The sequence below is a fragment of the Nomascus leucogenys genome, chromosome 2, assembly GCF_006542625.1.
Source record: "Nomascus leucogenys isolate Asia chromosome 2, Asia_NLE_v1, whole genome shotgun sequence".
Lineage (NCBI taxonomy): Eukaryota > Metazoa > Chordata > Mammalia > Primates > Hylobatidae > Nomascus > Nomascus leucogenys.
In genome coordinates, this window is record NC_044382.1 from 124168320 (window position 1) to 124185313 (window position 16994).

Here is a 16994-nt window from a genome sequence, read left to right on the forward strand (position 1 = left end):
GTGGACCAGAAATAAGCTGGGACATTTGGAATGGGTTTTGAGAAAGGAAAGAAAGAGACAGCTATATTTTTCTCTCTCCTCTCGTCTTCGTATGTTTAAAATACATGTAAATGTAAATGCTGTTTGCATTAATATCTTTTCATCTTCATTGCTTTAACGGAAGCTTTTATTATCTCCATCTAAGGGGCTGCATTATTCTCCTAATTTATCTTCCTGCTTTCAGAATCTTCCTCTTCCAACCTAGTGTCATTTTTCTAAAACAACGTTCTGATATACTTTCCTGCTTAAAATGTCTAAGTGACCCCCCCACCCCACTGCAGAATAATGTGACTTTGTAGGATCAGATCTCTGCCTACTCTGCTAGTTTCTTTTCATCCCACTTTCCCATAGTCATCCTAGGAACCTTCTGTATTCAATTGTTCAAAGGTTTTCAAGCATCATTTTCTTCTCCTTTGCATATTTTGTCCCTTCTCTTCTCCCTTACCTTTGCATCTGGAAAAAATCCATCAATCCTTTAAAACTTATATGCCACCTTGTTTGCCCAAACCTTCCTCAGTACTAAGTGGCCATTTCACTTTGAACATGCTTTCATTTGTATATGTATCTCTCATCCCACTTCATACTGAGTTTTGTTTCTTTATTCATATTTTTCCTTTTGGAATTTACACAGCACATAGTGGGTGCTTAATAAACGTTTATTATCTGAACAAATAAACCTGCATACATGCCTTTAATATTCTTTTACTCAGATAATATGAGCATGTACCCTAACTTAAAAAGATAGGGTTCAGAATGGTACACGCTATACTCGAGAGTTATTTGGGGTCTTGTGTGTTTTCTGCCTCTGAAAGAAATAAATACTTCATTTTCCTAATGTTTAGATACATAGCTGTATGATAGATAAAGCAAGTTAGACATAAGGAAAGTAAGGTGAAAATGAGCCAACTGCTTAAATGAACGATAGAGTTGAGATAGAAACCACTTCATTTTGGATTGTCTTCTTTTATTCTCATTAGTATTATGAGATCGCTTAGATAAATGTTTATTTATTGAGCCTCTGCTATGTAACAAACATTGTGTTAGACCTGTGATTCTAGGTTCTTTCCCACTTCTTAAGATTCTGTGATTAATTAGTAAGATTTAAGCCTTAAACAAAACTTACTTTATAAAATTGTTCTAAAGTACATGATTACATTACATATTTGGAGTTATTATAAAATGACTATGAAATTAACACATAATAAAGTACAGTAAAACCCCTGAAGACACCAAAAATGTATCTTGGTTATGCAAATGTACATGTGTAAATATTTATAATTTTAAAAATGTGTGCATAACTATAATGCGATGATGCCCCCTATTTGACGTCCTGTCCCTAAAAACATTCACTATTCTAATTCCTAAGAAGCACTTAATATTACAGCGTCAGGAGATATATCATCTCAGGCCAAGTTTACTTTCTAACGTAAATGGGCCTTTTGAAGTTAGTTGACTCTGCTTTTCTTAGTAGCATTAAGGAAAGTTGGTTTATAATAAGGTTTTAGCGCAGAGGTTAATGCCCTGATTTATTCTCAGAAGTGGTCAGCTGTAGTTGATGCAGATGGCCACTAGAATGTATTCATATAAATATCTTCCATTCCAAAATGTTAAGAAAATATAACATTGTATACCTTAATTATTCAATTACATTAGATACATGTTATTTAATAATATACCTGAACCAGAGACTTAGGGATTTCAGATGCTCTTTGTTAAAGGAATACAAAATAAGTTTGTTTTAAAATGTAATACATCATGCTTCTGGCCCCATGTTTACCCATGTAATTTTATGATTCCATAGATAAAATACCTGAAAGAGAACCATTATGTTATCAAACACTGTGTCATGCTTGCTGAGTTTGCAAAAATATAAAACGTACCATATGTAACTTTTCAGGAAGTTTATAAACTAATAAATAACATTCAATACACTTAAAACCTTTAATGTACAACTAAGTGATAAAGTATTAAGACTATAAGTGTTCCGGGAGTTAAATAATTTTAAAGCAGATTTTAGAAATAATCTAATTTAATATCTCATTTTATTGATGAGGAAACAAAAGTCTGGACTAGCTGTTTAACTCAAAAATCTGCCCAGAGTTACACTACTGGATAATGTCAGAACCAGACTAAGAACACAGGTTTCCTGACTTTGGCCTGGTACTCTTTCCATTTGTAAATACCCATGAGCCTGTGTGGAATGGGCTTGATTCAAAGCATATAGAAGAAATGAGACCTTGAAGGTTATGGGTAGGTGGTGGGCAGAAGAGCTGTTCCACAATGGAAGGAACAAGAAGGAAGCTTAAAAGACCTGGCACAGAGCATAAGGAACGGCCTAATGAGAGTAGAAGGTATACAATAGGAATTAATTTCAGTTAGTAACCTGGGCCTGGATTGAAGCGGTCCTTGCAAACCAGGTAGTTTTTATGGGATAGGCACCAGAATGCTTTTATAGATTTCTTGAGCGGGATGACTTGATAAAAATTATATCAGTTTTATCAACTGGAAGGTCAGTGTGATGGTAACCATGAAAGATTGAAGTAATATTGAGGCAGGAAAAGGTAGTAGTAGGAGGAATGAGGTAGAAAACTCAAATCTACAAGACATTTCTTGGGGAAAATGATTGGAGGAGATGGCAGTTTTCTATAGAAAATAAAGGGAAGAAGAGTGTAGCAAGCAGAATGCTATTTCCATGGACAGAAATAAAATAACTTGAAAGGAGGGCTGGGATGAATTGATGTTTTTTGTTGTTGTTATTCTTGATATTAAAAAGATTATTACTCAGTGTTAAAGCTTACTGTAAAATATAGGGTTTTAGGTTTTTGAGAGCTTTCCATATCTTTGGACAGTCAATACTGAAATTTTTGAATTTAGGGTTAATAATTGATTGTATCTGTTGTATACACTTAGAGACACTTAGATTACCTCTGTACATTTTCAGTTATATGTATAAAACATTTTTGAATGGAATAATATGTACATTCAGGTTTATAGAAACTTTGATGGATATGGTTTAATACAAATTAGCAATAGTATGTCTAAGTTTGTAATTGTCACTGATCCGTTGCTTAGGATATGTTTTGAAATATGTTCACTACATTCTGTTTTCAGTTAAGTTATTCATTTATCTTTTGTTTAGGTCCTAGGCCACTGAAATGGAGTATAAGAGAAGTGGATATTTTTTCTAATTTGATTTTTTTCCTGTATTAGTCTTGGAATAATGGATTTGTCTTTCATACATAATTTTAGTGTCTCATATTTTTGATAATAGTTGCCTAGGCAATACAATTTATTGTGAAATTTTCTATTAGCAATTCATTCTAAATGTTTAAGAAATTATACGTTTTTCTCTTTTTGTGACCTTCAATCTTAAAAGTTTATTTGCAAAACGAATTTAGTGAAACCAAAATTTAAAAAAAATAAATTCCCTAACTAAAAAAATGTATTCTTAAAACTATTTTTATAAAATCAATTGTTTTGACTTGGGATCATTTAGGGGGACCACATATATTATAGTATATCAGCTATTGACTACATTTTAATTCTTACCATTTTAATGAATTTTTTGTTGTAATTTTTAGGAGAAAATGAGGAAATGCTTGTTTTAAAAGTCTTTATTAGCCATGTGTGGTGGCTCATGTCTCTCATCCCAGCACTTGGGGAGGCTGAGGCGGGCAGATTGCCTGAGCTTAGTAGTTCGAGACCAGCCTGGACAACATGGTGAAACCCTGTTTCTACAAAAATTACCCGGGCATGATGACACACACTTGTAGTTCCAGCTACTTGGTGGGCTGAGGTGGGAGAATCACTTGAGCCTGGTAGGTTGAAGCTGCAATGAGCTGAGATTGTGCCACTGTACTTCAGCCTGGGCGACAGGGTGAGACCCTGTTTCTAAAATATATAAAATAAAAAAGTCTTTATCATTCTTGCTGTACTTTCATTTTAATTAGAAATCTATTTTATTTCACTAGGGTACTTCTCTGTTGGATTACATTGAGATATCTGGAAGTGGTATGTGAATGTATGGTCAGTTGATACTCAATATGTGAATTCTGAATGCTGACATTTATGCTTTTGGGGTGTTTGTTTACCAGTGTTCTTATTATTGACCAAGATTATGCTTTATATCTTCTATCTTCTGAAGTTGTGTGAAATAGTGATGCAATGTAAATTAAAGCTGAGCTAGTGTTTTACATCTAGTATGAAAGAAATTAGCAGAAATCAGAGTAGTTTAAACCTGTCTACATTATTGCTGCTGAGTTTTGAGTCATAGATTTTTTTAAAAAAGTGTGAAACATGGTTAATCAGAAAAATCCACATAAAGAAGGAAATAATAGGAAGTCTGTTTTGTTGAATTCTACAAATATTTTTAGAGAACTATTATTTTGAAATGTGCAGGATGCTTCTGGTCCAAGGACCGTACTTTGAGAATCACTGTTATAAATCATGGTGGAACCAATTGACCTAATCAAGATGAAAATGAGAAGGAAGGTTTTTTAATTTAAGAAAGTGATCTTTAACTTCTGGCACTGTGATCTTGCTTATCACAGTAGTAGGATATTATAAAATTGGCCAACATCTCAGCATTTCTTTAAACTTTCTACTATATTCATTTATTCGTAAATATTTACTAAACATCTAATATGTGCCAGGCATGTTTCGACCTGGAGATAAAGAGTAGGATAGACATAGCTCGGGGCCCCATGGAGTTTATATTCTCTTAGGGGACATATATATGAACAAAAACAGGTAAACAGACAAATTATGTAGTTGCCAGTTGAAATATGTCATGTGAAGGACAAGAACAAGGAGATGATTGATACTATTAGCAAACTATTTTAGGTGTAGTGATCTCTGAGGAGATGACATTGAAATTGAGACCCACAGAAGAGCAACAACTAGGTCTGTTAGGAGGGAGGCGTGTTATTCAAGCAGACAATTGAATGTATACAGGCTCTGAGGCAACAACAACAACAACAACAAAAAGTTTCTTTAGTCTAAGAACTGATAGCACTCTAGCTCTAGGCTACTATTTAATATTAAGGTTATGGATGGAAGGCAGGGACGGAGGTGAAAGAGAAAGAGGAGAGAAATTAAGAACAATAGGTTTCCGGTTTATGTAAAGTAATGATTGGTAGTATTGTTTACTGAAATGGGGAAGAGGTGTGGGGGGTGGGTGTCGGGGAGCTCAGCTGTTTTGAGAGAGTGAGCAAAAAAAAGTCAGTTGAGGTGATTAAAAATTGATACATTAAAGTGAGAAATCAAAGAAGAAACTTTGTTGCTGAGAAATTTAGAATATTTCTCAGATATTAATAAAATTTAGAGAAGCAAAACAGTATTCTAGAGAAAACACTAAGATTATCAATTAAGAGGAAAGCAATCTATTTGGGGAGGTTTAAGGGAATGTTGACATATACAAATATTAAGAAATTAGAAAGCCAAGTAAAAAGGGATTAAAATTCTATCTCCAAGTGGAAAAAATCAGATTGTCCAGAAAATAATAAATACATGATTGATACGGTTTGGCTGTGTCTCCTCACCCAAAATCTCATCTTTAATTGTAATCCCCATAATCCTCACGTGTCAAGGGCGGGACCAAGTAAATGTAATTGGATCATGGGGGCAGTTTCCCCCATGCTGTCCCTATGATAGTGAGTCTCAAGAGATCTGATGGGTTTTTAAGCATCTGGCATTTCCCCCCTGTGAAGAAGGTGCTTGCTTCTCCTTTGCCTTCTGCCATGATTGTTAAGTTTCCTGAGGCCTCCCCAGCAATGCAGAACTGTGAGTCAGTGAAACCGCTTTCCTTTGCAAATTACCCAGTCTTGGGTATTTCTTCATAGCAATGTGAGTACAGACTAATAGAATGATCATAAAGAGATTGTTGATGAGAGAGGCCATTGACTCACCAGAGAACCTAGAAGTAAATTACCATGGGCATATAATATCTGATATTATATTGACTTAGTCAAAATATGAAATGTTAATATTTATAGGGGAGACCAAGGATGATGCCAGAACTGAAAGAAAAATGTTTCTAGAAGATCTAAAACCTAAAGATCTTAGCAGACTCCTTGAGAAAAATGTAAATGCCTGAAGTAGTTTTGAAAATCTGGGTTTAGCTAGCTCATGCCCTAGAATTTCAGTGACTACATAGACTCATTAAAATGAAATTCAATCTTGTTTTTATTTTAAACATATCTTTCAGGTATCCAAGGGACTGTTAAGAGGAGTTAAATAACCCATATCCTTATGAAAGTGAATTATAGGCCTCCTTGCAATTAATAAAAATCTTCGAAGTAGTATTTAATTTAAACTTGTAACTTTCTTTGTGTTCTGAGAGAATGCCGTTTCTTTATATTTTAAAGAAATAGACCATTTCTGTTTTGTTCACCAATATATTCACTGCACTTAGCACACTGCCAGAGTAACCATTTAATAAATACTTTTTGAATGAATGTATAAATCTAAATTTTACATTTAGTTTTGGGTTACCTAGATAGCTGATAATTAACAAAGCAGTTCCTTTGTTGCCCTTAGGAAATGTCTCTACTGTGACCATATTCAAGTATATATGGTGGCAGGCTATACATGAATAGAATTAGTGCTTATTAGAAATGGGGTAGGATGTTTTTGAGATTATATGTTTCCATGCACTACAGAGCATACTGGTGTTATTTTAAACAAAATATAAATAACTTTTGGATTTTGTGTGGATTTTAATTATTTTAATCAGTCTCCCATTAAGGGTTAATAATCCAGTTAACTATGTTGTTCTCAAATTCCAAATACTAAATTACTGAGGTCATGATGCTTTGGGGAACAAATACTATTAATGACTAGTGAAAGAAGTTTTATGGATCCCACTTCGTTTCTGGAAGACCAATAGATGTATTTATTACCATAGTAACATGTAGAAAAAGGACAGACATTTCTATGTGGTCCTTAGTTCTGTCTCTCTTTTTTTTTTAATCCAGCATGTCAGTCCTTTGTATTCACTCCCTAATTATGTATTTACATTTTCTTTATTTTTCTTAACTATATATCTGACCTTTTTTTTTTTTTCTGAAGGTCTTGATTAAAATCAGCTTTACAATAAGTTGAATTGATTTGGGCTTCTTTTTCTCATGATCCTATTATTTAGTGACTGTTTTCTTCAAATATTTGTTTCTATGACTTTTGTTACTTCTTTATAGACATATTTTTTATAGTTGCAATTTCACCTCCACCCAGCCTTTCTGGGTTGATAATATTGGTTAACACTGACTCCTAAGGTACAGTATCATCAATGTTGGTGTAGAATTAAGATATAATGAATACCAAACCTAAAAAAGCAGTGTCAACTTGTACTCCAGTAGCAGTGGAGTTATTTATCAAAAGAAAACAGATTCAGGAGAGATCTGTTAGAATGCCTATGTTATGCCCTATTAATCTAAAACAGTTACAGGATAATTCTCTAGGGTTGAGCTGTTTTTAATAGTATATATGAGAAAACATTTTATGGGCTTTTAGCCAGAAGATTTTATATATAAATGGTGGTAGAGGAACGTTGTTAAATTCATGAATCTTGGAGGCAATGTAATATAATCGATTTTGGGGCTTTTAAATCAGCTTTGAATTAACTTTGTGACTGTAGGCAAGTTACTTGACTTCTCTGGGCCTTTACTTCCTATTTTGCTTCACTTATTAACTTTGTGACTGTAGGCAAGTTACTTGACTTCTCTGGGCCTTAACTTCCTATTTTGCAAAATGAGAATAATGTAACTTCCTGACAAGAATTTTGAAAGAATAGAAGGCAGTTATACAAAATGTGTGATAAAGGTTTTGGCACATACAGGTTTCTTCCCAAAGATGAACAAGTCCTACTGCTAAGTATGGAAAGGGAGATACAAGTAAAGTTTCTTCGTTATTTCTTAGAGCTTTGTGCACATAGATCTTTATATTGTCTTAACCTATCTGATCCACAATGACCCAAACTAGAATGTGTGTCTTAAGAAAGCATAGAATTTTTACCTTTTTGTTCAGTTTGAACAAAAATGGTCAGTTGTGCTCTGAGTCCTGGGTGTCTTCTAGATATAAGTATGTGGGAAGGACAAAGACAAGGGGCATTTAACAGAACCTCAGGTCCTACTTCTAGCAGAGCAGCTATACTTTTCTGTTTTACCATTTGTATTTCTGTGTAAGATACTGATTGAACAAAGGAGTCTGTGTATTACAAAAAAGCTTGAAAAAACAAAAGCAGGGTCAAGCAGTCTGTTTTTTGGATTTCCATTTTCTCCGATCCCACCCTGCTTTTTCCTTGGTGTTTTAAAGTTTGTGGGAATGGGTGGGAGTTAGGGTGGGGAAGTAGAGAGGAATTCCATTCTGTCTTATTGCATGGAGTTCTCTGAGAACAGAACATAGCAAAAGGACAAGGGTCCTATGCAAAGAGGGCATTTCTGGTGGAAAAATTCCTTGACCTCCTTAGCTCTTGCGTTGAACTCTATCAACAAAGAGCCATGTTTTGAGCCTTCATTACAAATTTTACAACTGGTAAATAACAAATACAGACATCTTGCCTCTGATTACTTCCTCCTCTGACTACACTGAGATATCTTTATTAGACCCTTACTATTTTCAGTATCTTCTTATCTTAGACTCTAATCACTTTACTCTCATTTCAGTGTCTGCAAGTTCTTTTCCCATTAGTCTTCTCTGTACCAACCAGCAAGAACTCTGACCCTGGATGAATGTTACCTGACTTTACTGCCATCAAGCCTTTTTGGAGAAAATAACACATTGGGCTAATGGTTACCTATGATTTCCTGAGGTCTGGGTTCCACCCCTTTTAATCATCTGAGGAATTTTTCTTTCCTCTATCTTCATTTTCTTTCTCCCTGTATACTTTTTACTGTCAACCTTTAAACATGTTCCAATAAATCCAAGCATCAAATGCAGGTAACAGATTAATCAACTTGTTGGTTCAGCTGCAACTGTTTCTCACCCCACAGTCAAACTTTTTAAACAAATTGTTTATTTTCATTGTCTTTAGCGCATTCCAATACAGCTTCTGCTGTAAATTTGTTTCACTTCCATACTTAACAGCTTTCCCCTTACCTTCTGATAGTCTCATATCCCTAACATTATATTTACACAATTCTACCTCTCCTTTCTAGCTATAAGCACTTTTTTCATTTCATGAAATACAGTTAGTATTCTCCTTCTTCTCTGGGTTTTTGCAGGTTCTGTCCTTTAACTAGCGAACACTCTCTGCCTTCCTCAACTCCTCTCACCTAAACTGTTCAGTTATCAGATGTAATCTTCTGAAGGAGGTTTACCTTGACCTGAACTGGCTGAGTTCTCCTACTTTATACCTTCTCTTCAGACCACTTGTCACATTTGTAATAATGTATTTGTCATTCTCCCTGTGCCTTCTAATGTTGGCTTCTAGAGAGTAGGGGGTCCCACTGGTTATAGGACTGGAGAAGGGAGCTCAAGAAATATTTGTTGAAGAAATGACCGAATAAATTAACAACTGTAGCTTTTCCCAGTTCAGTGCATCAGTTGTGTCCTTGGCCTTATTAGAGTTGCTCTTCCTTAGCAGCATAATGAATTTTAAGTGGAGGAAAAACTATTAGTGATTCCACTAGACTTATTAAGCACTGTAACCAGTAATGCATCATAGGCGCACAACATATATACTTTTCCATTATTGTCCTCTCCTTTTTGCTTTAAAAATAAGTAGAAATGTGTAATAATTTCAAATATTAGGAAGCTGAGTATTTTGTTTCTTATGGCACTTTTAATCAAATCATTATTTATTGAGTACTACTCAGTGTATATCCTAAAGTGAAAAAAAAAAAAAATAATAATAATAATAATAATAATAATAGACAAATGAGTCAAGTTTCTAAAAATCAAAACAAAAACTTTAAAAACATTATAGGAATACATGTGTTCAAAAGAGACCCCAGAAAGTGTTTTCTTCCTGAAGATATTAGACCCTTTTTAGCTCCTAATGCTGTAGAATAAATGAAATGTTATGAAACTTATAATTAGGAACTATCTGAAAGCTAAATGTTTAGCTAAAATGTATGATAAATTAATGAACATACAAAGGAATAGATAGCAGTGGCAGTGTATTTGTTTTGTAAATTCTATTTATATGCAAAATAATAATTATATATGCATTTAAATATAATTGAATGGTATACATATGTATAGAGATTGCTACCATATTTGATGGATTGGTAAATAGTATTAATTTCTGAAGATATTTTAGTGTAAAGATATTGATGTAAAAAACAAAACCAGCAACCTATCTATATATGGCTGTAACAAAGAAGAGTGATTTGGACTACTGCTACAAAGTAGGTTAAATGATCTCTAAATTACTTCATGTATTAACATTCTCTAAATTACTTTATATATTAACATTTACATGTAATATATTTGTAGTATATTCTAATTTAAATATCCAACAGAAATTTGGAAATGAATATAGTTTGTGTTTAACTGAGTTGAGAAAGCATAGTATGGTAATTAAATTCTTTTTTTAACCAAACATTTTTATAAATAAAATTGCTGAATTCCAAGTATTTATACTTAAATAACTTTATGTTGTAAACAGTGTTTTTAAAAATACTTTCTTTATACTTTACACTTTATTTTATTTAAGTTATAGCCGTGTGTCTTGGGTAGAATTCTGTGAGAATAATAAGGGACTTTACCCTGTAATCACAGAAGCAGTTTGGTAATATAAGAGCCAAGTGACAGCTTTTCTTTTTCAAGTATATAGATTCAGATCTGGACAGGAATCTTTAGGGGTGACCTAAAACATCATTATGTCAGTTTACAACAGAAGGTTTACTCTGTTAGTTTCCAGTAGCTATAATGGAAACTAACCTAGATGAACATTGGTACCTACTTTGCAGTTAGTAACTGATTTTATTTGACCAATAAGCACTCATGATGGAGAGGAAAATAACTTGTCTATGACCTGTCATGATCAACTCCTAAGGGACAAGCTTTGATTACCTGTTAGGTTTATTGTTTCTGCCTTATCAAGTCCACTTAAAGTATGTTCTACAGGCAGAATACACTGGGGGATGGCGGGCATGGAATTTTTTTTTGCTAGAATTAGAGCCAATAAGTTTGATTTAGAGTAATCAGTTTTTGCCTGTGTTCTCCCAAAAATTGTGTGATATTAGGAATATCTTGTGTTTCTTTTTAATAGTTTTTATTTTATTTTTTAAAAAATTGAGCACTTCACGAATTTGTGCAGGGGCCATGCTAATCTTCCCTGTGTCTTTCCAATTTTAGTATATATGCTATTGAAGTAAGTGAGCACATGGTTTTTGTCTGTCTTTCTTCTTTCCCCTTCCTTCCTTCCTTCCTTCCTTCCTTCCTTCCTTCCTTCCTTCCTTCCTTCCTTCCCTCCCTCCTCCTTCCTTCCTTCCTTCCTTCTGTTTCTTTCTCTCTCTTTTTTTTTTTTTTTTGACAAGGTCTGGCTCTATCATCCTCCAGGTTGGAGTGCAGTGGCACGATCTTGGCTCAGCTTCCACCTCCCAGCTCAAGCAATCCTCCCACCTCAGCCTCCCAAGTAGCTGAGACTACAGGTGCACCCCACCACACTTGACTAATCTTTGTATTTTTTGTAGAGAGGGGGTTTCTCCGTGTTGCCCAGGCTAGTCATGAACTCGTGAGCTCAAGCAATTCACCCACCTTGGCCTTCCAAAGTTCTGGGATTATAGGCATGAGCCACTGCACCCAGCCCATATGTTTGTTATTAATGAAGATTGTGCTGTCAGACCCATAATATCGTTGTGAAATCAACATTTGCCACGTAATTCCTTAAACAGTGTTTTACAAGAATAAAAAATTTATTGATGGCTCATTGTATGTTAGGGTTTATTCTGAGTGCCTTAGGTTCCACTTCCCTCTGTGGAAGCCAAAGTGAGGCAGATAGTTCCTCTCCTAACTCCTGTGACAGCTAGAGTTTGGGGCATATGACCTCCTGTGACAGCTAGAGTTTCCATCAACCAGTTGGAAATCTCTGCATGAGACTTCACATCTAGGAAAAGTGATGCAAAGAAGTAGTGACAGTTTAGAATTTATTCTTCTAGTGGTTTCCAACTCCTGGGCTCAAGCAGTCCTCCCACCTCAGCCTCTAGTGGCTAGAGCAGCATCCAGTGTCTCATACCAGTGGAGATACTGGTACCAGCAGCGGTGGTGGTGCCACATTCTCAGCAGAGGCTTCCTAGGCTTTTTTTTCAGCATGATTTTGGTTGCAGTTGTGGCTTCCTAACCTCCTTTGGTGCCATCTTGTTTCCCAAGTCCGTTTCTTCAGCTTCATTTTGTGTGCCATCTGAATTGTTTCCTGCTTAACTTAATAACCAGAAATCACTTCGATTCTTTGTGACCAAGAAATGGACTAGTGCAATTCTCTTGGAAAAATTGGTCTTAATCCCTAGCTGTTTGGCAATATCTTATTATGATTACTTTTTTATAGCCACGGCTGCCAAAACCCTAAATTTCAGCTAACTCTAATGGGAATTTAAGAAAGAGGAAATAAAAGTTTATTTAAGTCATGGCATCAGAAGAAAACAGTAATGAAAATCTAACGAACTACTATTTTCAAGAAATTGTTGATATATTTTAGCAAAATGAAAACAAAGCATATTTTTAGTTATTGCTGTTTATTAATATTATCTTTACGATGAAAGGAGATAATTTGCACTAGGCATGTACTCCTGACCTTCTGAAAAACCTCCCTTCATTTTTCTGTGTAGAATCTTTCTCTTTCCTGCTCTTAGAGTAGAGCTACCTCCACCACTTCAGAAGTGATGTATGTGACCTATGCGTAAGCAATCAGCACGCTTTATCTCCTTCAACACAGTGATTGGTTGAGATTGGATGAGTATATATCAGGGTACCTCCACTGAAAGATAGCTAGTGCAGCTTCAAGCACCACAGCCTCACACATCACATGGAGCTGAGAAGACCAAAGTATCAGAAAGTAGGACTGAGAGGATGGAGGGAGAGAAACTGAGTCCTGATGGTATATTTTGAGGCCTAAATATATACCTAGTAGAAAATGTTACGAAACTTTTATAATTAGGAGCTGTTTGAAAGTTAAATATGCAGCTAAAATATATGATTAATTAATATACGGAGGAACAGATAACAGTGACAGTGTATTTATGTTGTGGAATTCTACTTATATACAAAATAATTGTATGTGCATTTAAATACAACTAAGTGGTACATGTATGTACAGAAATCGCTACCATATTTTATAGTTTGATAAATATCCAGCTATTTCTAAAACTATTTCTAATCCTACAGTTTCAGTTCCATGGCCCATTACACTGCCTTTTTGCCTATGCCAGTTTGGGTTAGATTTTCTGTCATTGGCAACCAAGAGTTCTCTGTTTAATGCTGAATCATTTTGAGTTGGGATTGTAAAGTATTGCTACCATGTTTTGAGGAATACCTCTTATTTATATTTTAGTTACATATAACTTTTGTACCTGAAATATTATTTACAAGGAAAGCAACTAACAACTTTAAGCTGAAATACTAATCCTGAAAGATAAGAATGAAAACTCAAACCTTAGGTTCTATAAAACTTTGAGATAGCTACATGTTTACTTTCAGAATGATTTAAATTGATAGAGTACAAGTTGGGAAACACACTTTAAGTGAATATTTAAGTCATGTAAAATATGTATTTTTAAAAGTCAAATTAAACATATTACCAAATTTGCTGGAACTATATATTTTATTTATAATAAGCACTTTTCTACATTTTACACCCTGTTGCCTTATGTAACTTTCCACAGTTCTGACATTATAACATTGTGATTTTCTGTCAAACATGAATGAAAATATGAGTTTATGGATGATAGAATCATGCTATTTCCAGGTTTTGGTATATATTCCAAGTAGGAAAATATATTTATCAATACTTTCTTTAACTTTCCCAACACCATTCGTAAATGTCTGTATTTAGCATTCGCTAGTCATTCTTGATCTGAAATTGAAATTGTCTTCATTTTCCCTCTTGCTTGTACCATATCTGTGGGTGTTGAAATGGGTAAAGAAAAGAACTTCCAAAAGCACTGCCTAGAAAACATGACCTCAAGAGTTTTCTAAGTGAGGCCTCTTTTGAGTGCTGGTACTAGAGACTTAACACAGATTAACTTAATCAAAATAGGAAATTGATTGGCTCAAATAGCTACAGTGAAACAAGAGGTGAATCTCTAGCCTCAGCCATGGCAGAATCCAGGGGTTCCAGCACCACACAATTTTGTCTCTGCATGCTTCGGTTTTGCTTTCCTCTGTGTTGGCTTTATTCTCTGACAGGGCTTCTCCATGGACTGCCCGTGTGCAGATGTGTATCATTCTTATAGTTCCAGATATCAAATAAGTATGAGTGACTTGTTTTCCCCAATGGTAATTAGTAATTTGCAGGGAAAAAGTACTGGCCCTGCTTGGTTCTCATGCCTACTAGGGCTTGTGGAAGGAAGGCCACATGATTGATGAGTCTCTCAGAATCACACTGAATGGCGTAGTGGTATTTCTGAAAAAGAAAAAATGCAGTCAGACAGTATAGATGTCTTCTTAAGTAGGACTTAAGTTTCCCATTGAAAACTGCTCTCCTTTTATTTTACTACCTAATATACCATAATTGAATTCAGTTGGTTAACTTGCCTTCTTTTTTTACTTGATGAAAACAGTACTTCTGGCAAGATTCATTTATATCGTGTCAATTAGATCAGAATCGTTTCTCCTATTATGTAGCTGGGATTGCTTTTGTTGAAGGATTGGGAATTTTGGCCGTGGGAAGGAAGGTGGGTATTTTGAAGCCTGGCAGTGTAGCAAAGTGGTAGACAGCATGGACTTTGGAAGTTATGTGGTCCTAAGTGTGAGTCCTGGGACCCTACCACTTCTAATCTATGTCACCTTAGCCAAATCACTTAGTTTTTCAAAAACCCATTTTTTAACCTGTAAAATGAAAATAATAATACCTATCTCATAGAGTAGTTATGGAAATTAAATGAAGCCAAGTAGGTAAAGCATTTATTACAATCCTTAAGACATGGTGGGTGTTCCATAAGTGGCGGCTGATATTATTGCCCCTGGTACTATTAATGGTAATATTAAACACTGCCCTTTTGCTATGCCTGTTCCTGATGGTCCCCAGCTACCTAGAATTAAGAGGTCAAAAGTGTTCTGTTGTTCAGCTAAGAACGCATTAAATAAAATCTCACGTTAAATTTTATAAACTGGTCTGGAAATCTTACTACTGCTCATAACATTAGTTCTGTGGGGGAAATTGGTTTAAATTTTTTTCAACTTAAAGAAAATATATTTTTGTAACGTAATGCATTTTTCAATGAGATTTGCCTCTGTGTGTTAAAAATTATGTATACTTCTTCTTGTGAGGGACAGCCAGTCAAGTAAGTGAGGGTCAGAATCTGTTTAATAATAAACAGAATCAAAGTAGATTCTGTCAAAATAAAGTATATTTGCAGGGGCTGCTGACTGCAATACAAAGTTGCATCATGATCATGTGGCTCGCTTGGGGAGTCTGCCCAACTTGGACTAATTAAGCTACAGATACAATTTCAAGCATTTTCATTTTGTTTTTGTATTCGGATACTTAGCACTCCACTTTAAAAGTCCTATTATAACTTGTGGCCCTTTAGAGTGGTAGGCTTATTGAGTCAATATTAGGAAATGTTATAAAAAGCAAAGAATTCCCCTGAATTTGAGACTATGCATTACGAAAACTGATCTCAGTGAAAGCTACACAGATATGCCAGGATAAATGTACATAGCCACATAGATGGTGGGCAAGTCAGTCTATTGTCCTCGTTTTTATTAATAATATATAGTACAGATAAATATTTTAAAAGCATTCATATTCAGAGAATTTAGAATAATTGTATTGATACATATTTGAAAAAATATTTACCACTTGCAACTGTTATCAAGGAGAATAAGTTCATGGATAAATAATCTTATACATACAGAGCTATAATATTACTTTCTAGTATTAAAAAACTTGCTGTTGCGAGATAATGGCAGATGGGAGGCAGGACTAGGTTGCAGCTCCGGACAGAGCAGCGTGTGGTTGTTTGCATTGTGAATTTTAGCTCCAGATTGACTCTAAGAACAAACCAGCAATCCAAGAGGACCCATAGACCCTCTGAAGGAAGCAGACTGCTCCTGCAGGACCCAGGAGACACCCCAATACTGTGAGTGCCCCAACTGCAGAAATAGGAAAGGGAGACCCTCCTCTCCCAAACACACATCCACTGGAGAAGCTGAAGGTCTGTCTGCGGGAGAAGTTTCTGACCTTAACTACAGCTGAGTCCATTTAGAGGGCTGAACGAAATATAGGGGTAGAGGAAGCAGCAGAAAGGCCCTGGAGCTCGCTGGGTCCCCTAGCAGGCCATTCCTGCATGACACCACAGTGATCCATCAGGAGGGTGGCCAGAGGAGCAGGGGGCAAAACTCCACAGAGAGAAGTAAATCTCTAGCTGAACTTTGTAACAATTTGAATGGGGCGAGAAGCCTTCTGGCCAGAACTCGGGGGAGCGCACAAATCTGGTGTGCACACTCAACAGGTGGGAGAAGAAGGAAGCCCTTTTCTTTTGCATCTGGGCGGCAGATAGCCTGGGGCAAGTTTTCAAGCCTGTCTCACCCACCACCTGGAAACAGACTTGGGGCCCTTGGGGGGCTGGGTGGGAGTGAGACTGGCCCTTTGGTTTGCATAAGAGCTGGGTGACGCCTGTGACTGCCAGCTTTCCCCCACTTCCCTGACAACCTGCATGACTCAGCAGAGGCAGCCATAATCCTCCTAGGTACACAGCTCTAGTGACCTGGGAATCTTACCCCAATCCCCAACAGCAGCCACAGCAAGACCCACCCAAGGAGAGTCTGAGCTCAGACATACCTAGCCCTGCCCC

At 35.8% G+C, this 16994-nt stretch overlaps 1 protein-coding gene and 1 pseudogene across 2 annotated transcripts in view; one reads left to right on the forward strand and one right to left on the reverse strand.

The window, feature by feature from the left end:
- Positions 1-16994, forward strand: part of COMMD10 (COMM domain containing 10) — a 204025-nt gene that overhangs the window by 97279 nt on the left and 89752 nt on the right. The gene's annotated exons all lie outside the window — the stretch shown is intronic.
- Positions 11268-11365, reverse strand: LOC115831826 (annotated as a pseudogene).